General features: G+C 46.7%; 30 non-coding genes across 30 annotated transcripts; all 30 read left to right on the forward strand.

Moving 5' to 3' along the window:
* Nucleotides 1–309: 309 nt before the first annotated feature.
* Nucleotides 310–500, forward strand: LOC311369888 (U2 spliceosomal RNA). The gene has a single exon (XR_014640220.1). It is a non-coding gene; the product is annotated as a U2 spliceosomal RNA (small nuclear RNA).
* Nucleotides 501–921: 421 nt separating this feature from the next.
* Nucleotides 922–1,086, forward strand: LOC311370294 (U1 spliceosomal RNA). Its single transcript, XR_014640619.1, has one exon. It is a non-coding gene; the product is annotated as a U1 spliceosomal RNA (small nuclear RNA).
* Nucleotides 1,087–1,355: 269 nt separating this feature from the next.
* LOC311370061 (5S ribosomal RNA) lies at nt 1,356–1,474 on the forward strand. The gene has a single exon (XR_014640389.1). It is a non-coding gene; the product is annotated as a 5S ribosomal RNA (ribosomal RNA).
* A 300-nt stretch (nt 1,475–1,774) lies between these two features.
* LOC311370195 (5S ribosomal RNA) lies at nt 1,775–1,893 on the forward strand. The gene has a single exon (XR_014640523.1). It is a non-coding gene; the product is annotated as a 5S ribosomal RNA (ribosomal RNA).
* Nucleotides 1,894–2,314: 421 nt separating this feature from the next.
* Nucleotides 2,315–2,505, forward strand: LOC311369962 (U2 spliceosomal RNA). The gene has a single exon (XR_014640294.1). It is a non-coding gene; the product is annotated as a U2 spliceosomal RNA (small nuclear RNA).
* Nucleotides 2,506–2,926: 421 nt separating this feature from the next.
* LOC311370295 (U1 spliceosomal RNA) lies at nt 2,927–3,091 on the forward strand. Its single transcript, XR_014640620.1, has one exon. It is a non-coding gene; the product is annotated as a U1 spliceosomal RNA (small nuclear RNA).
* Nucleotides 3,092–3,360: 269 nt separating this feature from the next.
* On the forward strand, nt 3,361–3,479 carry LOC311370062 (5S ribosomal RNA). The gene has a single exon (XR_014640390.1). It is a non-coding gene; the product is annotated as a 5S ribosomal RNA (ribosomal RNA).
* Nucleotides 3,480–4,320: 841 nt separating this feature from the next.
* On the forward strand, nt 4,321–4,511 carry LOC311369890 (U2 spliceosomal RNA). Its single transcript, XR_014640222.1, has one exon. It is a non-coding gene; the product is annotated as a U2 spliceosomal RNA (small nuclear RNA).
* Nucleotides 4,512–4,932: 421 nt separating this feature from the next.
* LOC311370403 (U1 spliceosomal RNA) lies at nt 4,933–5,097 on the forward strand. Its single transcript, XR_014640727.1, has one exon. It is a non-coding gene; the product is annotated as a U1 spliceosomal RNA (small nuclear RNA).
* Nucleotides 5,098–5,366: 269 nt separating this feature from the next.
* LOC311370064 (5S ribosomal RNA) lies at nt 5,367–5,485 on the forward strand. The gene has a single exon (XR_014640392.1). It is a non-coding gene; the product is annotated as a 5S ribosomal RNA (ribosomal RNA).
* Nucleotides 5,486–5,906: 421 nt separating this feature from the next.
* On the forward strand, nt 5,907–6,097 carry LOC311369891 (U2 spliceosomal RNA). The gene has a single exon (XR_014640223.1). It is a non-coding gene; the product is annotated as a U2 spliceosomal RNA (small nuclear RNA).
* A 421-nt stretch (nt 6,098–6,518) lies between these two features.
* LOC311370296 (U1 spliceosomal RNA) lies at nt 6,519–6,683 on the forward strand. Its single transcript, XR_014640621.1, has one exon. It is a non-coding gene; the product is annotated as a U1 spliceosomal RNA (small nuclear RNA).
* A 269-nt stretch (nt 6,684–6,952) lies between these two features.
* Nucleotides 6,953–7,071, forward strand: LOC311370065 (5S ribosomal RNA). Its single transcript, XR_014640393.1, has one exon. It is a non-coding gene; the product is annotated as a 5S ribosomal RNA (ribosomal RNA).
* Nucleotides 7,072–7,908: 837 nt separating this feature from the next.
* Nucleotides 7,909–8,099, forward strand: LOC311369893 (U2 spliceosomal RNA). The gene has a single exon (XR_014640225.1). It is a non-coding gene; the product is annotated as a U2 spliceosomal RNA (small nuclear RNA).
* Nucleotides 8,100–8,520: 421 nt separating this feature from the next.
* LOC311370368 (U1 spliceosomal RNA) lies at nt 8,521–8,685 on the forward strand. The gene has a single exon (XR_014640693.1). It is a non-coding gene; the product is annotated as a U1 spliceosomal RNA (small nuclear RNA).
* A 269-nt stretch (nt 8,686–8,954) lies between these two features.
* On the forward strand, nt 8,955–9,073 carry LOC311370066 (5S ribosomal RNA). Its single transcript, XR_014640394.1, has one exon. It is a non-coding gene; the product is annotated as a 5S ribosomal RNA (ribosomal RNA).
* A 300-nt stretch (nt 9,074–9,373) lies between these two features.
* On the forward strand, nt 9,374–9,492 carry LOC311370067 (5S ribosomal RNA). The gene has a single exon (XR_014640395.1). It is a non-coding gene; the product is annotated as a 5S ribosomal RNA (ribosomal RNA).
* A 421-nt stretch (nt 9,493–9,913) lies between these two features.
* On the forward strand, nt 9,914–10,104 carry LOC311369964 (U2 spliceosomal RNA). Its single transcript, XR_014640296.1, has one exon. It is a non-coding gene; the product is annotated as a U2 spliceosomal RNA (small nuclear RNA).
* A 421-nt stretch (nt 10,105–10,525) lies between these two features.
* On the forward strand, nt 10,526–10,690 carry LOC311370404 (U1 spliceosomal RNA). The gene has a single exon (XR_014640728.1). It is a non-coding gene; the product is annotated as a U1 spliceosomal RNA (small nuclear RNA).
* A 269-nt stretch (nt 10,691–10,959) lies between these two features.
* Nucleotides 10,960–11,078, forward strand: LOC311370068 (5S ribosomal RNA). The gene has a single exon (XR_014640396.1). It is a non-coding gene; the product is annotated as a 5S ribosomal RNA (ribosomal RNA).
* Nucleotides 11,079–11,921: 843 nt separating this feature from the next.
* On the forward strand, nt 11,922–12,112 carry LOC311369894 (U2 spliceosomal RNA). Its single transcript, XR_014640226.1, has one exon. It is a non-coding gene; the product is annotated as a U2 spliceosomal RNA (small nuclear RNA).
* Nucleotides 12,113–12,533: 421 nt separating this feature from the next.
* LOC311370405 (U1 spliceosomal RNA) lies at nt 12,534–12,698 on the forward strand. Its single transcript, XR_014640729.1, has one exon. It is a non-coding gene; the product is annotated as a U1 spliceosomal RNA (small nuclear RNA).
* A 269-nt stretch (nt 12,699–12,967) lies between these two features.
* Nucleotides 12,968–13,086, forward strand: LOC311370070 (5S ribosomal RNA). The gene has a single exon (XR_014640398.1). It is a non-coding gene; the product is annotated as a 5S ribosomal RNA (ribosomal RNA).
* Nucleotides 13,087–13,507: 421 nt separating this feature from the next.
* On the forward strand, nt 13,508–13,698 carry LOC311369895 (U2 spliceosomal RNA). The gene has a single exon (XR_014640227.1). It is a non-coding gene; the product is annotated as a U2 spliceosomal RNA (small nuclear RNA).
* Nucleotides 13,699–14,119: 421 nt separating this feature from the next.
* Nucleotides 14,120–14,284, forward strand: LOC311370297 (U1 spliceosomal RNA). Its single transcript, XR_014640622.1, has one exon. It is a non-coding gene; the product is annotated as a U1 spliceosomal RNA (small nuclear RNA).
* A 269-nt stretch (nt 14,285–14,553) lies between these two features.
* Nucleotides 14,554–14,672, forward strand: LOC311370071 (5S ribosomal RNA). Its single transcript, XR_014640399.1, has one exon. It is a non-coding gene; the product is annotated as a 5S ribosomal RNA (ribosomal RNA).
* Nucleotides 14,673–15,499: 827 nt separating this feature from the next.
* On the forward strand, nt 15,500–15,690 carry LOC311369896 (U2 spliceosomal RNA). Its single transcript, XR_014640228.1, has one exon. It is a non-coding gene; the product is annotated as a U2 spliceosomal RNA (small nuclear RNA).
* A 421-nt stretch (nt 15,691–16,111) lies between these two features.
* On the forward strand, nt 16,112–16,276 carry LOC311370298 (U1 spliceosomal RNA). Its single transcript, XR_014640623.1, has one exon. It is a non-coding gene; the product is annotated as a U1 spliceosomal RNA (small nuclear RNA).
* Nucleotides 16,277–16,545: 269 nt separating this feature from the next.
* Nucleotides 16,546–16,664, forward strand: LOC311370072 (5S ribosomal RNA). The gene has a single exon (XR_014640400.1). It is a non-coding gene; the product is annotated as a 5S ribosomal RNA (ribosomal RNA).
* A 421-nt stretch (nt 16,665–17,085) lies between these two features.
* LOC311369897 (U2 spliceosomal RNA) lies at nt 17,086–17,276 on the forward strand. Its single transcript, XR_014640229.1, has one exon. It is a non-coding gene; the product is annotated as a U2 spliceosomal RNA (small nuclear RNA).
* Nucleotides 17,277–17,500: the final 224 nt, after the last annotated feature.

The following is a 17,500-nucleotide window of genomic DNA, read 5'->3' on the forward strand; positions in this document are numbered from 1 at the left end:
CACTGCATGCTTTTCTGAATCAACGACTTATGTATCTCAGAATTATGGGATACGTTTTGATGGCAAATAAAAACGATGCTGTATTTTTCTGAATGAACCAGATAATCCCAAGAGAAGCTGCGTTAGCACAAATGATAAATAAACTCGTTTAGTTTTTCAGGATAAAAATAGTCTTGACAACACGCTATGTGTGGTGGACGCCTAGTGGTCCTTTTGAATTTGTATAGGCTGAGGCTGTTCTCGCTGTTAAACCGCCAAGCAGAGCGTCGTGTCTGGGAAGGTGGCCTCTAGGCCTGACCATGTGTGGGTATCGCTTCTCGGCCTTTTGGCTAAGATCAAGTGTAGTATCTGTTCTTATCAGTTTAATATCTGATACGTCCCCTACCCGGGGACCATATATTAAATTGATTTTTGGAACTTGGAGATGGAAAAGGGGCTTGCTCCGTCCACTCCACGCATCGACCTGGTATTGCAGTACCTCCAGGACCGGTGCACCCTCCTCTGACTGTTCAAATCAAAAGGCATCTCCTGCTGATGCTACACCCGTCCGCGTTTGAGACAACAAAGTGACATGGATCATTTACAGTTTAAACGTGCGTATGAAAACGCACCATGAACATTTATTCCAACGGGATTCTGTTATAGGCTATGTATATATTTATATAAACAATAATACATTGTAGTGTTCAAATAACTCTGATCTCCAGGTTTGCTGTCGTTTTGCTTCCACCCACGCTGATTTCAGATGCAAGTTAAAAACGTGTGATCGGTGGTCTACAGTGTCTATACAGTCTAGACGTGCAGGAATGTTGCCAACACTTTGTGTTCCAGTGTATCTCGTCCCTTTGCTGAATGCTTTGCAACCGTCCCCCACGGGAGCACGCGTGGGCAACGTGTAGCCACCCTGAACGCTCACAACTCATACTTACCTGGCAAGGGAGATACCATGATCAAGAAGGTGGTTCACCCATAGCGAGGCTCAGCCATTGCACTGAGGCTGTTGCTGACCCGTGCGAATTCCCCAAATGTGGGAATCTCGATTGCATAATTTCTGGTAGTGGGGGACTGCGTTCGCGCTCTCCCCTGATTATGTTGTTCTAAAGAAAAAACAGCTACGAATGCCTGCAATCGCACCCCAGGTGTTGGAGCGCTACGTTTCTTCAAACGTTTACACAAACGCATACGCAGTGTATTGCATTGCGTTTTTATACGGAGCTTTGAGTCTGGAATAACGTATTCCTTCATTCATCTATTCATTGTGGTACAACTAATCATTGTTTCTGTACAAGTGCGACCCCTGGCCCACTCCTAATGTGCTCCTGCGTATAAAAGCGTGTTTGGCGACGGGTAGAATTGCTTACGGCCATACCACCCTGAACACGCCCGATCTCGTCTGATCTCGGAAGCTAAGCAGGGTCGGGCCTGGTTAGTACTTGGATGGGAGACCGCCTGGGAATACCAGGTGCTGTAAGCTTTTTCTTTTCATCTCGAGCTTTTTGCCTGCAATTGTTTACCGTGGCCGGATCTTTACCGCCAACTGTTTGGGAGAATTGAAGCAACATACAGACACTGACAACGTCTCTCCAAAATCTTTTTGTGAAACACGCGGACAGTATAGTGAGACTTTACTGAGACTTTGAGTCTGGAATAACGTATTCCTTCATTCATCTATTCATTGTGGTATAACTAATCATTGTTTCTGTACAAGTGCGACCCCTGGCCCACTCCTAATGTGCTCCTGCGTATAAAAGCGTGTTTGGCGACGGGTAGAATTGCTTTCGGCCATACCACCCTGAACACGCCCGATCTCGTCTGATCTCGGAAGCTAAGCAGGGTCGGGCCTGGTTAGTACTTGGATGGGAGACCGCCTGGGAATACCAGGTGCTGTAAGCTTTTTCTTTTCATCTCGAGCTTTTTGCCTGCAATTGTTTACCGTGGCCGGATCTTTACCGCCAACTGTTTGGGAGAATTGAAGCAACATACAGACACTGACAACGTCTCTCCAAAATCTTTTTGTGAAACACGCGGACAGTATAGTGAGACTTTACTGAGACTTTGAGTCTGGAATAACGTATTCCTTCATTCATCTATTCATTGTGGTATAACTAATCATTGTTTCTGTACAAGTGCGACCCCTGGCCCACTCCTAATGTGCTCCTGCGTATAAAAGCGTGTTTGGCGACGGGTAGAATTGCTTACGGCCATACCACCCTGAACACGCCCGATCTCGTCTGATCTCGGAAGCTAAGCAGGGTCGGGCCTGGTTAGTACTCGTGTCTGGGAAGGTGGCCTCTAGGCCTGACCATGTGTGGGTATCGCTTCTCGGCCTTTTGGCTAAGATCAAGTGTAGTATCTGTTCTTATCAGTTTAATATCTGATACGTCCCCTACCCGGGGACCATATATTAAATTGATTTTTGGAACTTGGAGATGGAAAAGGGGCTTGCTCCGTCCACTCCACGCATCGACCTGGTATTGCAGTACCTCCAGGACCGGTGCACCTTCCTCTGACTGTTCAAATCAAAAGGCATCTCCTGCTGATGCTACACCCGTCCGCGTTTGAGACAACAAAGTGACATGGATCATTTACAGTTTAAACGTGCGTATGAAAACGCACCATGAACATTTATTCCAACGGGATTCTGTTATAGGCTATGTATATATTTATATAAACAATAATACATTGTAGTGTTCAAATAACTCTGATCTCCAGGTTTGCTGTCGTTTTGCTTCCACCCACGCTGATTTCAGATGCAAGTTAAAAACGTGTGATCGGTGGTCTACAGTGTCTATACAGTCTAGACGTGCAGGAATGTTGCCAACACTTTGTGTTCCAGTGTATCTCGTCCCTTTGCTGAATGCTTTGCAACCGTCCCCCACGGGAGCACGCGTGGGCAACGTGTAGCCACCCTGAACGCTCACAACTCATACTTACCTGGCAAGGGAGATACCATGATCAAGAAGGTGGTTCACCCATAGCGAGGCTCAGCCATTGCACTGAGGCTGTTGCTGACCCGTGCGAATTCCCCAAATGTGGGAATCTCGATTGCATAATTTCTGGTAGTGGGGGACTGCGTTCGCGCTCTCCCCTGATTATGTTGTTCTAAAGAAAAAACAGCTACGAATGCCTGCAATCGCACCCCAGGTGTTGGAGCGCTACGTTTCTTCAAACGTTTACACAAACGCATACGCAGTGTATTGCATTGCGTTTTTATACGGAGCTTTGAGTCTGGAATAACGTATTCCTTCATTCATCTATTCATTGTGGTATAACTAATCATTGTTTCTGTACAAGTGCGACCCCTGGCCCACTCCTAATGTGCTCCTGCGTATAAAAGCGTGTTTGGCGACGGGTAGAATTGCTTACGGCCATACCACCCTGAACACGCCCGATCTCGTCTGATCTCGGAAGCTAAGCAGGGTCGGGCCTGGTTAGTACTTGGATGGGAGACCGCCTGGGAATACCAGGTGCTGTAAGCTTTTTCTTTTCATCTCGAGCTTTTTGCCTGCAATTGTTTACCGTGGCCGGATCTTTACCGCCAACTGTTTGGGAGAATTGAAGCAACATACAGACACTGACAACGTCTCTCCAAAATCTTTTTGTGAAACACGCGGACAGTATAGTGAGACTGCCAGCAGGGAGCACCAGAGAGCTGCGACGAGAGCTCTACATTTCGACAACCTTCAGGCGCGCACACACACACACACACACGCGCACGCACACACACACACACAACAGAACATGATACCTGATATTATAACTTAGAGGATAGTGAAATATCAAAAACTATTCAATCGGATAATAATTGCGCTATCTGAGGATATTTGCCTACCTGTCGCTCATGAGGTCCGAGAAGAACTGAGCAGAATCTGGCTCTGTCCTGCTCATATTGCATGTGAGTTCTGTTGGTAAGGCTGCCTGGGTTTGTGACGGCATAATGAGGAGAGCGTTCTTGGTCACCGGTTTATTCAGACGCGCCAGTGTGAGTTTATTGGGGCAGCGTAATGCATTCACTGCATGCTTTTCTGAATCAACGACTTATGTATCTCAGAATTATGGGATACGTTTTGATGGCAAATAAAAACGATGCTGTATTTTTCTGAATGAACCAGATAATCCCAAGAGAAGCTGCGTTAGCACAAATGATAAATAAACTCGTTTAGTTTTTCAGGATAAATATAGTCTTGACAACACGCTATGTGTGGTGGACGCCTAGTGGTCCTTTTGAATTTGTATAGGCTGAGGCTGTTCTCGCTGTTAAACCGCCAAGCAGAGCGTCGTGTCTGGGAAGGTGGCCTCTAGGCCTGACCATGTGTGGGTATCGCTTCTCGGCCTTTTGGCTAAGATCAAGTGTAGTATCTGTTCTTATCAGTTTAATATCTGATACGTCCCCTACCCGGGGACCATATATTAAATTGATTTTTGGAACTTGGAGATGGAAAAGGGGCTTGCTCCGTCCACTCCACGCATCGACCTGGTATTGCAGTACCTCCAGGACCGGTGCACCCTCCTATGACTGTTCAAATCAAAAGGCATCTCCTGCTGATGCTAGACCCGTCCGCGTTTGAGACAACAAAGTGACATGGATCATTTACAGTTTAAACGTGCGTATGAAAACGCACCATGAACATTTATTCCAACGGGATTCTGTTATAGGCTATGTATATATTTATATAAACAATAATACATTGTAGTGTTCAAATAACTCTGATCTCCAGGTTTGCTGTCGTTTTGCTTCCACCCACGCTGATTTCAGATGCAAGTTAAAAACGTGTGATCGGTGGTCTACAGTGTCTATACAGTCTAGACGTGCAGGAATGTTGCCAACACTTTGTGTTCCAGTGTATCTCGTCCCTTTGCTGAATGCTTTGCAACCGTCCCCCACGGGAGCACGCGTGGGCAACGTGTAGCCACCCTGAACGCTCACAACTCATACTTACCTGGCAAGGGAGATACCATGATCAAGAAGGTGGTTCACCCATAGCGAGGCTCAGCCATTGCACTGAGGCTGTTGCTGACCCGTGCGAATTCCCCAAATGTGGGAATCTCGATTGCATATTTTCTGGTAGTGGGGGACTGCGTTCGCGCTCTCCCCTGATTATGTTGTTCTAAAGAAAAAACAGCTACGAATGCCTGCAATCGCACCCCAGGTGTTGGAGCGCTACGTTTCTTCAAACGTTTACACAAACGCATACGCAGTGTATTGCATTGCGTTTTTATACGGAGCTTTGAGTCTGGAATAACGTATTCCTTCATTCATCTATTCATTGTGGTATAACTAATCATTGTTTCTGTACAAGTGCGACCCCTGGCCCACTCCTAATGTGCTCCTGCGTATAAAAGCGTGTTTGGCGACGGGTAGAATTGCTTACGGCCATACCACCCTGAACACGCCCGATCTCGTCTGATCTCGGAAGCTAAGCAGGGTCGGGCCTGGTTAGTACTTGGATGGGAGACCGCCTGGGAATACCAGGTGCTGTAAGCTTTTTCTTTTCATCTCAAGCTTTTTGCCTGCAATTGTTTACCGTGGCCGGATCTTTACCGCCAACTGTTTGGGAGAATTGAAGCAACATACAGACACTGACAACGTCTCTCCAAAATCTTTTTGTGAAACACGCGGACAGTATAGTGAGACTTTACTGAGACTTTGAGTCTGGAATAACGTATTCCTTCATTCATCTATTCATTGTGGTATAACTAATCATTGTTTCTGTACAAGTGCGACCCCTGGCCCACTCCTAATGTGCTCCTGCGTATAAAAGCGTGTTTGGCGACGGGTAGAATTGCTTACGGCCATACCACCCTGAACACGCCCGATCTCGTCTGATCTCGGAAGCTAAGCAGGGTCGGGCCTGGTTAGTACTCGTGTCTGGGAAGGTGGCCTCTAGGCCTGACCATGTGTGGGTATCGCTTCTCGGCCTTTTGGCTAAGATCAAGTGTAGTATCTGTTCTTATCAGTTTAATATCTGATACGTCCCCTACCCGGGGACCATATATTAAATTGATTTTTGGAACTTGGAGATGGAAAAGGGGCTTGCTCCGTCCACTCCACGCATCGACCTGGTATTGCAGTACCTCCAGGACCGGTGCACCCTCCTCTGACTGTTCAAATCAAAAGGCATCTCCTGCTGATGCTACACCCGTCCGCGTTTGAGACAACAAAGTGACATGGATCATTTACAGTTTAAACGTGCGTATGAAAACGCACCATGAACATTTATTCCAACGGGATTCTGTTATAGGCTATGTATATATTTATATAAACAATAATACATTGTAGTGTTCAAATAACTCTGATCTCCAGGTTTGCTGTCGTTTTGCTTCCACCCACGCTGATTTCAGATGCAAGTTAAAAACGTGTGATCGGTGGTCTACAGTGTCTATACAGTCTAGACGTGCAGGAATGTTGCCAACACTTTGTGTTCCAGTGTATCTCGTCCCTTTGCTGAATGCTTTGCAACCGTCCCCCACGGGAGCACGCGTGGGCAACGTGTAGCCACCCTGAACGCTCACAACTCATACTTACCTGGCAAGGGAGATACCATGATCAAGAAGGTGGTTCACCCATAGCGAGGCTCAGCCATTGCACTGAGGCTGTTGCTGACCCGTGCGAATTCCCCAAATGTGGGAATCTCGATTGCATAATTTCTGGTAGTGGGGGACTGCGTTCGCGCTCTCCCCTGATTATGTTGTTCTAAAGAAAAAACAGCTACGAATGCCTGCAATCGCACCCCAGGTGTTGGAGCGCTACGTTTCTTCAAACGTTTACACAAACGCATACGCAGTGTATTGCATTGCGTTTTTATACGGAGCTTTGAGTCTGGAATAACGTATTCCTTCATTCATCTATTCATTGTGGTATAACTAATCATTGTTTCTGTACAAGTGCGACCCCTGGCCCACTCCTAATGTGCTCCTGCGTATAAAAGCGTGTTTGGCGACGGGTAGAATTGCTTACGGCCATACCACCCTGAACACGCCCGATCTCGTCTGATCTCGGAAGCTAAGCAGGGTCGGGCCTGGTTAGTACTTGGATGGGAGACCGCCTGGGAATACCAGGTGCTGTAAGCTTTTTCTTTTCATCTCGAGCTTTTTGCCTGCAATTGTTTACCGTGGCCGGATCTTTACCGCCAACTGTTTGGGAGAATTGAAGCAACATACAGACACTGACAACGTCTCTCCAAAATCTTTTTGTGAAACACGCGGACAGTATAGTGAGACTGCCAGCAGGGAGCACCAGAGAGCTGCGACGAGAGCTCTACATTTCGACAACCTTCAGGCGCGCACACACACACACACGCGCACGCACACACACACACACAACAGAACATGATACCTGATATTATAACTTAGAGGATAGTGAAATATCAAAAACTATTCAATCGGATAATAATTGCGCTATCTGAGGATATTTGCCTACCTGTCGCTCATGAGGTCCGAGAAGAACTGAGCAGAATCTGGCTCTGTCCTGCTCATATTGCATGTGAGTTCTGTTGGTAAGGCTGCCTGGGTTTGTGACGGCATAATGAGGAGAGCGTTCTTGGTCACCGGTTTATTCAGACGCGCCAGTGTGAGTTTATTGGGGCAGCGTAATGCATTCACTGCATGCTTTTCTGAATCAACGACTTATGTATCTCAGAATTATGGGATACGTTTTGATGGCAAATAAAAACGATGCTGTATTTTTCTGAATGAACCAGATAATCCCAAGAGAAGCTGCGTTAGCACAAATGATAAATAAACTCGTTTAGTTTTTCAGGATAAAAATAGTCTTGACAACACGCTATGTGTGGTGGACGCCTAGTGGTCCTTTTGAATTTGTATAGGCTGAGGCTGTTCTCGCTGTTAAACCGCCAAGCAGAGCGTCGTGTCTGGGAAGGTGGCCTCTAGGCCTGACCATGTGTGGGTATCGCTTCTCGGCCTTTTGGCTAAGATCAAGTGTAGTATCTGTTCTTATCAGTTTAATATCTGATACGTCCCCTACCCGGGGACCATATATTAAATTGATTTTTGGAACTTGGAGATGGAAAAGGGGCTTGCTCCGTCCACTCCACGCATCGACCTGGTATTGCAGTACCTCCAGGACCGGTGCACCCTCCTCTGACTGTTCAAATCAAAAGGCATCTCCTGCTGATGCTACACCCGTCCGCGTTTGAGACAACAAAGTGACATGGATCATTTACAGTTTAAACGTGCGTATGAAAACGCACCATGAACATTTATTCCAACGGGATTCTGTTATAGGCTATGTATATATTTATATAAACAATAATACATTGTAGTGTTCAAATAACTCTGATCTCCAGGTTTGCTGTCGTTTTGCTTCCACCCACGCTGATTTCAGATGCAAGTTAAAAACGTGTGATCGGTGGTCTACAGTGTCTATACAGTCTAGACGTGCAGGAATGTTGCCAACACTTTGTGTTCCAGTGTATCTCGTCCCTTTGCTGAATGCTTTGCAACCGTCCCCCACGGGAGCACGCGTGGGCAACGTGTAGCCACCCTGAACGCTCACAACTCATACTTACCTGGCAAGGGAGATACCATGATCAAGAAGGTGGTTCACCCATAGCGAGGCTCAGCCATTGCACTGAGGCTGTTGCTGACCCGTGCGAATTCCCCAAATGTGGGAATCTCGATTGCGTAATTTCTGGTAGTGGGGGACTGCGTTCGCGCTCTCCCCTGATTATGTTGTTCTAAAGAAAAAACAGCTACGAATGCCTGCAATCGCACCCCAGGTGTTGGAGCGCTACGTTTCTTCAAACGTTTACACAAACGCATACGCAGTGTATTGCATTGCGTTTTTATACGGAGCTTTGAGTCTGGAATAACGTATTCCTTCATTCATCTATTCATTGTGGTACAACTAATCATTGTTTCTGTACAAGTGCGACCCCTGGCCCACTCCTAATGTGCTCCTGCGTATAAAAGCGTGTTTGGCGACGGGTAGAATTGCTTACGGCCATACCACCCTGAACACGCCCGATCTCGTCTGATCTCGGAAGCTAAGCAGGGTCGGGCCTGGTTAGTACTTGGATGGGAGACCGCCTGGGAATACCAGGTGCTGTAAGCTTTTTCTTTTCATCTCGAGCTTTTTGCCTGCAATTGTTTACCGTGGCCGGATCTTTACCGCCAACTGTTTGGGAGAATTGAAGCAACATACAGACACTGACAACGTCTCTCCAAAATCTTTTTGTGAAACACGCGGACAGTATAGTGAGACTTTACTGAGACTTTGAGTCTGGAATAACGTATTCCTTCATTCATCTATTCATTGTGGTATAACTAATCATTGTTTCTGTACAAGTGCGACCCCTGGCCCACTCCTAATGTGCTCCTGCGTATAAAAGCGTGTTTGGCGACGGGTAGAATTGCTTACGGCCATACCACCCTGAACACGCCCGATCTCGTCTGATCTCGGAAGCTAAGCAGGGTCGGGCCTGGTTAGTACTTGGATGGGAGACCGCCTGGGAATACCAGGTGCTGTAAGCTTTTTCTTTTCATCTCGAGCTTTTTGCCTGCAATTGTTTACCGTGGCCGGATCTTTACCGCCAACTGTTTGGGAGAATTGAAGCAACATACAGACACTGACAACGTCTCTCCAAAATCTTTTTGTGAAACACGCGGACAGTATAGTGAGACTTTACTGAGACTTTGAGTCTGGAATAACGTATTCCTTCATTCATCTATTCATTGTGGTATAACTAATCATTGTTTCTGTACAAGTGCGACCCCTGGCCCACTCCTAATGTGCTCCTGCGTATAAAAGCGTGTTTGGCGACGGGTAGAATTGCTTACGGCCATACCACCCTGAACACGCCCGATCTCGTCTGATCTCGGAAGCTAAGCAGGGTCGGGCCTGGTTAGTACTCGTGTCTGGGAAGGTGGCCTCTAGGCCTGACCATGTGTGGGTATCGCTTCTCGGCCTTTTGGCTAAGATCAAGTGTAGTATCTGTTCTTATCAGTTTAATATCTGATACGTCCCCTACCCGGGGACCATATATTAAATTGATTTTTGGAACTTGGAGATGGAAAAGGGGCTTGCTCCGTCCACTCCACGCATCGACCTGGTATTGCAGTACCTCCAGGACCGGTGCACCTTCCTCTGACTGTTCAAATCAAAAGGCATCTCCTGCTGATGCTACACCCGTCCGCGTTTGAGACAACAAAGTGACATGGATCATTTACAGTTTAAACGTGCGTATGAAAACGCACCATGAACATTTATTCCAACGGGATTCTGTTATAGGCTATGTATATATTTATATAAACAATAATACATTGTAGTGTTCAAATAACTCTGATCTCCAGGTTTGCTGTCGTTTTGCTTCCACCCACGCTGATTTCAGATGCAAGTTAAAAACGTGTGATCGGTGGTCTACAGTGTCTATACAGTCTAGACGTGCAGGAATGTTGCCAACACTTTGTGTTCCAGTGTATCTCGTCCCTTTGCTGAATGCTTTGCAACCGTCCCCCACGGGAGCACGCGTGGGCAACGTGTAGCCACCCTGAACGCTCACAACTCATACTTACCTGGCAAGGGAGATACCATGATCAAGAAGGTGGTTCACCCATAGCGAGGCTCAGCCATTGCACTGAGGCTGTTGCTGACCCGTGCGAATTCCCCAAATGTGGGAATCTCGATTGCATATTTTCTGGTAGTGGGGGACTGCGTTCGCGCTCTCCCCTGATTATGTTGTTCTAAAGAAAAAACAGCTACGAATGCCTGCAATCGCACCCCAGGTGTTGGAGCGCTACGTTTCTTCAAACGTTTACACAAACGCATACGCAGTGTATTGCATTGCGTTTTTATACGGAGCTTTGAGTCTGGAATAACGTATTCCTTCATTCATCTATTCATTGTGGTATAACTAATCATTGTTTCTGTACAAGTGCGACCCCTGGCCCACTCCTAATGTGCTCCTGCGTATAAAAGCGTGTTTGGCGACGGGTAGAATTGCTTACGGCCATACCACCCTGAACACGCCCGATCTCGTCTGATCTCGGAAGCTAAGCAGGGTCGGGCCTGGTTAGTACTTGGATGGGAGACCGCCTGGGAATACCAGGTGCTGTAAGCTTTTTCTTTTCATCTCGAGCTTTTTGCCTGCAATTGTTTACCGTGGCCGGATCTTTACCGCCAACTGTTTGGGAGAATTGAAGCAACATACAGACACTGACAACGTCTCTCCAAAATCTTTTTGTGAAACACGCGGACAGTATAGTGAGACTGCCAGCAGGGAGCACCAGAGAGCTGCGACGAGAGCTCTACATTTCGACAACCTTCAGGCGCGCACACACACACACACACACACGCGCACGCACACACACACACACAACAGAACATGATACCTGATATTATAACTTAGAGGATAGTGAAATATCAAAAACTATTCAATCGGATAATAATTGCGCTATCTGAGGATATTTGCCTACCTGTCGCTCATGAGGTCCGAGAAGAACTGAGCAGAATCTGGCTCTGTCCTGCTCATATTGCATGTGAGTTCTGTTGGTAAGGCTGCCTGGGTTTGTGACGGCATAATGAGGAGAGCGTTCTTGGTCACCGGTTTATTCAGACGCGCCAGTGTGAGTTTATTGGGGCAGCGTAATGCATTCACTGCATGCTTTTCTGAATCAACGACTTATGTATCTCAGAATTATGGGATACGTTTTGATGGCAAATAAAAACGATGCTGTATTTTTCTGAATGAACCAGATAATCCCAAGAGAAGCTGCGTTAGCACAAATGATAAATAAACTCGTTTAGTTTTTCAGGATAAATATAGTCTTGACAACACGCTATGTGTGGTGGACGCCTAGTGGTCCTTTTGAATTTGTATAGGCTGAGGCTGTTCTCGCTGTTAAACCGCCAAGCAGAGCGTCGTGTCTGGGAAGGTGGCCTCTAGGCCTGACCATGTGTGGGTATCGCTTCTCGGCCTTTTGGCTAAGATCAAGTGTAGTATCTGTTCTTATCAGTTTAATATCTGATACGTCCCCTACCCGGGGACCATATATTAAATTGATTTTTGGAACTTGGAGATGGAAAAGGGGCTTGCTCCGTCCACTCCACGCATCGACCTGGTATTGCAGTACCTCCAGGACCGGTGCACCCTCCTATGACTGTTCAAATCAAAAGGCATCTCCTGCTGATGCTAGACCCGTCCGCGTTTGAGACAACAAAGTGACATGGATCATTTACAGTTTAAACGTGCGTATGAAAACGCACCATGAACATTTATTCCAACGGGATTCTGTTATAGGCTATGTATATATTTATATAAACAATAATACATTGTAGTGTTCAAATAACTCTGATCTCCAGGTTTGCTGTCGTTTTGCTTCCACCCACGCTGATTTCAGATGCAAGTTAAAAACGTGTGATCGGTGGTCTACAGTGTCTATACAGTCTAGACGTGCAGGAATGTTGCCAACACTTTGTGTTCCAGTGTATCTCGTCCCTTTGCTGAATGCTTTGCAACCGTCCCCCACGGGAGCACGCGTGGGCAACGTGTAGCCACCCTGAACGCTCACAACTCATACTTACCTGGCAAGGGAGATACCATGATCAAGAAGGTGGTTCACCCATAGCGAGGCTCAGCCATTGCACTGAGGCTGTTGCTGACCCGTGCGAATTCCCCAAATGTGGGAATCTCGATTGCATATTTTCTGGTAGTGGGGGACTGCGTTCGCGCTCTCCCCTGATTATGTAGTTCTAAAGAAAAAACAGCTACGAATGCCTGCAATCGCACCCCAGGTGTTGGAGCGCTACGTTTCTTCAAACGTTTACACAAACGCATACGCAGTGTATTGCATTGCGTTTTTATACGGAGCTTTGAGTCTGGAATAACGTATTCCTTCATTCATCTATTCATTGTGGTATAACTAATCATTGTTTCTGTACAAGTGCGACCCCTGGCCCACTCCTAATGTGCTCCTGCGTATAAAAGCGTGTTTGGCGACGGGTAGAATTGCTTACGGCCATACCACCCTGAACACGCCCGATCTCGTCTGATCTCGGAAGCTAAGCAGGGTCGGGCCTGGTTAGTACTTGGATGGGAGACCGCCTGGGAATACCAGGTGCTGTAAGCTTTTTCTTTTCATCTCGAGCTTTTTGCCTGCAATTGTTTACCGTGGCCGGATCTTTACCGCCAACTGTTTGGGAGAATTGAAGCAACATACAGACACTGACAACGTCTCTCCAAAATCTTTTTGTGAAACACGCGGACAGTATAGTGAGACTTTACTGAGACTTTGAGTCTGGAATAACGTATTCCTTCATTCATCTATTCATTGTGGTATAACTAATCATTGTTTCTGTACAAGTGCGACCCCTGGCCCACTCCTAATGTGCTCCTGCGTATAAAAGCGTGTTTGGCGACGGGTAGAATTGCTTACGGCCATACCACCCTGAACACGCCCGATCTCGTCTGATCTCGGAAGCTAAGCAGGGTCGGGCCTGGTTAGTACTCGTGTCTGGGAAGGTGGCCTCTAGGCCTGACCATGTGTGGGTATCGCTTCTCGGCCTTTTGGCTAAGATCAAGTGTAGTATCTGTTCTTATCAGTTTAATATCTGATACGTCCCCTACCCGGGGACCATATATTAAATTGATTTTTGGAACTTGGAGATGGAAAAGGGGCTTGCTCCGTCCACTCCACGCATCGACCTGGTATTGCAGTACCTCCAGGACCGGTGCACCCTCCTCTGACTGTTCAAATCAAAAGGCATCTCCTGCTGATGCTACACCCGTCCGCGTTTGAGACAACAAAGTGACATGGATCATTTACAGTTTAAACGTGCGTATGAAAACGCACCATGAACATTTATTCCAACGGGATTCTGTTATAGGCTATGTATATATTTATATAAACAATAATACATTGTAGTGTTCAAATAACTCTGATCTCCAGGTTTGCTGTCGTTTTGCTTCCACCCACGCTGATTTCAGATGCAAGTTAAAAACGTGTGATCGGTGGTCTACAGTGTCTATACAGTCTAGACGTGCAGGAATGTTGCCAACACTTTGTGTTCCAGTGTATCTCGTCCCTTTGCTGAATGCTTTGCAACCGTCCCCCACGGGAGCACGCGTGGGCAACGTGTAGCCACCCTGAACGCTCACAACTCATACTTACCTGGCAAGGGAGATACCATGATCAAGAAGGTGGTTCACCCATAGCGAGGCTCAGCCATTGCACTGAGGCTGTTGCTGACCCGTGCGAATTCCCCAAATGTGGGAATCTCGATTGCATAATTTCTGGTAGTGGGGGACTGCGTTCGCGCTCTCCCCTGATTATGTTGTTCTAAAGAAAAAACAGCTACGAATGCCTGCAATCGCACCCCAGGTGTTGGAGCGCTACGTTTCTTCAAACGTTTACACAAACGCATACGCAGTGTATTGCATTGCGTTTTTATACGGAGCTTTGAGTCTGGAATAACGTATTCCTTCATTCATCTATTCATTGTGGTATAACTAATCATTGTTTCTGTACAAGTGCGACCCCTGGCCCACTCCTAATGTGCTCCTGCGTATAAAAGCGTGTTTGGCGACGGGTAGAATTGCTTACGGCCATACCACCCTGAACACGCCCGATCTCGTCTGATCTCGGAAGCTAAGCAGGGTCGGGCCTGGTTAGTACTTGGATGGGAGACCGCCTGGGAATACCAGGTGCTGTAAGCTTTTTCTTTTCATCTCGAGCTTTTTGCCTGCAATTGTTTACCGTGGCCGGATTTTTACCGCCAACTGTTTGGGAGAATTGAAGCAACATACAGACACTGACAACGTCTCTCCAAAATCTTTTTGTGAAACACGCGGACAGTATAGTGAGACTGCCAGCAGGGAGCACCAGAGAGCTGCGACGAGAGCTCTACATTTCGACAACCTTCAGGCGCGCACACACACACACACACACACACACACAACAGAACAAGATACCTGATATTATAACTTAGAGGATAGTGAAATATCAAAAACTATTCAATCGGATAATAATTGCGCTATCTGAGGATATTTGCCTACCTGTCGCTCATGAGGTCCGAGAAGAACTGAGCAGAATCTGGCTCTGTCCTGCTTATATTGCATGTGAGTTCTGTTGGTAAGGCTGCCTGGGTTTGTGACGGCATAATGAGGAGAGCGTTCTTGGTCACCGGTTTATTCAGACGCGCCAGTGTGAGTTTATTGGGGCAGCGTAATGCATTCACTGCATGCTTTTCTGAATCAACGACTTATGTATCTCAGAATTATGGGATACGTTTTGATGGCAAATAAAAACGATGCTGTATTTTTCTGAATGAACCAGATAATCCCAAGAGAAGCTGCGTTAGCACAAATGATAAATAAACTCGTTTAGTTTTTCAGGATAAATATAGTCTTGACAACACGCTATGTGTGGTGGACGCCTAGTGGTCCTTTTGAATTTGTATAGGCTGAGGCTGTTCTCGCTGTTAAACCGCCAAGCAGAGCGTCGTGTCTGGGAAGGTGGCCTCTAGGCCTGACCATGTGTGGGTATCGCTTCTCGGCCTTTTGGCTAAGATCAAGTGTAGTATCTGTTCTTATCAGTTTAATATCTGATACGTCCCCTACCCGGGGACCATATATTAAATTGATTTTTGGAACTTGGAGATGGAAAAGGGGCTTGCTCCGTCCACTCCACGCATCGACCTGGTATTGCAGTACCTCCAGGACCGGTGCACCCTCCTCTGACTGTTCAAATCAAAAGGCATCTCCTGCTGATGCTACACCCGTCCGCGTTTGAGACAACAAAGTGACATGGATCATTTACAGTTTAAACGTGCGTATGAAAACGCACCATGAACATTTATTCCAACGGGATTCTGTTATAGGCTATGTATATATTTATATAAACAATAATACATTGTAGTGTTCAAATAACTCTGATCTCCAGGTTTGCTGTCGTTTTGCTTCCACCCACGCTGATTTCAGATGCAAGTTAAAAACGTGTGATCGGTGGTCTACAGTGTCTATACAGTCTAGACGTGCAGGAATGTTGCCAACACTTTGTGTTCCAGTGTATCTCGTCCCTTTGCTGAATGCTTTGCAACCGTCCCCCACGGGAGCACGCGTGGGCAACGTGTAGCCACCCTGAACGCTCACAACTCATACTTACCTGGCAAGGGAGATACCATGATCAAGAAGGTGGTTCACCCATAGCGAGGCTCAGCCATTGCACTGAGGCTGTTGCTGACCCGTGCGAATTCCCCAAATGTGGGAATCTCGATTGCATAATTTCTGGTAGTGGGGGACTGCGTTCGCGCTCTCCCCTGATTATGTTGTTCTAAAGAAAAAACAGCTACGAATGCCTGCAATCGCACCCCAGGTGTTGGAGCGCTACGTTTCTTCAAACGTTTACACAAACGCATACGCAGTGTATTGCATTGCGTTTTTATACGGAGCTTTGAGTCTGGAATAACGTATTCCTTCATTCATCTATTCATTGTGGTATAACTAATCATTGTTTCTGTACAAGTGCGACCCCTGGCCCACTCCTAATGTGCTCCTGCGTATAAAAGCGTGTTTGGCGACGGGTAGAATTGCTTACGGCCATACCACCCTGAACACGCCCGATCTCGTCTGATCTCGGAAGCTAAGCAGGGTCGGGCCTGGTTAGTACTTGGATGGGAGACCGCCTGGGAATACCAGGTGCTGTAAGCTTTTTCTTTTCATCTCGAGCTTTTTGCCTGCAATTGTTTACCGTGGCCGGATCTTTACCGCCAACTGTTTGGGAGAATTGAAGCAACATACAGACACTGACAACGTCTCTCCAAAATCTTTTTGTGAAACACGCGGACAGTATAGTGAGACTTTACTGAGACTTTGAGTCTGGAATAACGTATTCCTTCATTCATCTATTCATTGTGGTATAACTAATCATTGTTTCTGTACAAGTGCGACCCCTGGCCCACTCCTAATGTGCTCCTGCGTATAAAAGCGTGTTTGGCGACGGGTAGAATTGCTTACGGCCATACCACCCTGAACACGCCCGATCTCGTCTGATCTCGGAAGCTAAGCAGGGTCGGGCCTGGTTAGTACTCGTGTCTGGGAAGGTGGCCTCTAGGCCTGACCATGTGTGGGTATCGCTTCTCGGCCTTTTGGCTAAGATCAAGTGTAGTATCTGTTCTTATCAGTTTAATATCTGATACGTCCCCTACCCGGGGACCATATATTAAATTGATTTTTGGAACTTGGAGATGGAAAAGGGGCTTGCTCCGTCCACTCCACGCATCGACCTGGTATTGCAGTACCTCCAGGACCGGTGCACCCTCCTCTGACTGTTCAAATCAAAAGGCATCTCCTGCTGATGCTACACCCGTCCGCGTTTGAGACAACAAAGTGACATGGATCATTTACAGTTTAAACGTGCGTATGAAAACGCACCATGAACATTTATTCCAACGGGATTCTGTTATAGGCTATGTATATATTTATATAAACAATAATACATTGTAGTGTTCAAATAACTCTGATCTCCAGGTTTGCTGTCGTTTTGC

This window comes from Micromesistius poutassou (assembly GCF_964030765.1).
Source record: "Micromesistius poutassou genome assembly, chromosome: 24".
NCBI classification, from domain to species: Eukaryota; Metazoa; Chordata; class Actinopteri; order Gadiformes; family Gadidae; genus Micromesistius; species Micromesistius poutassou.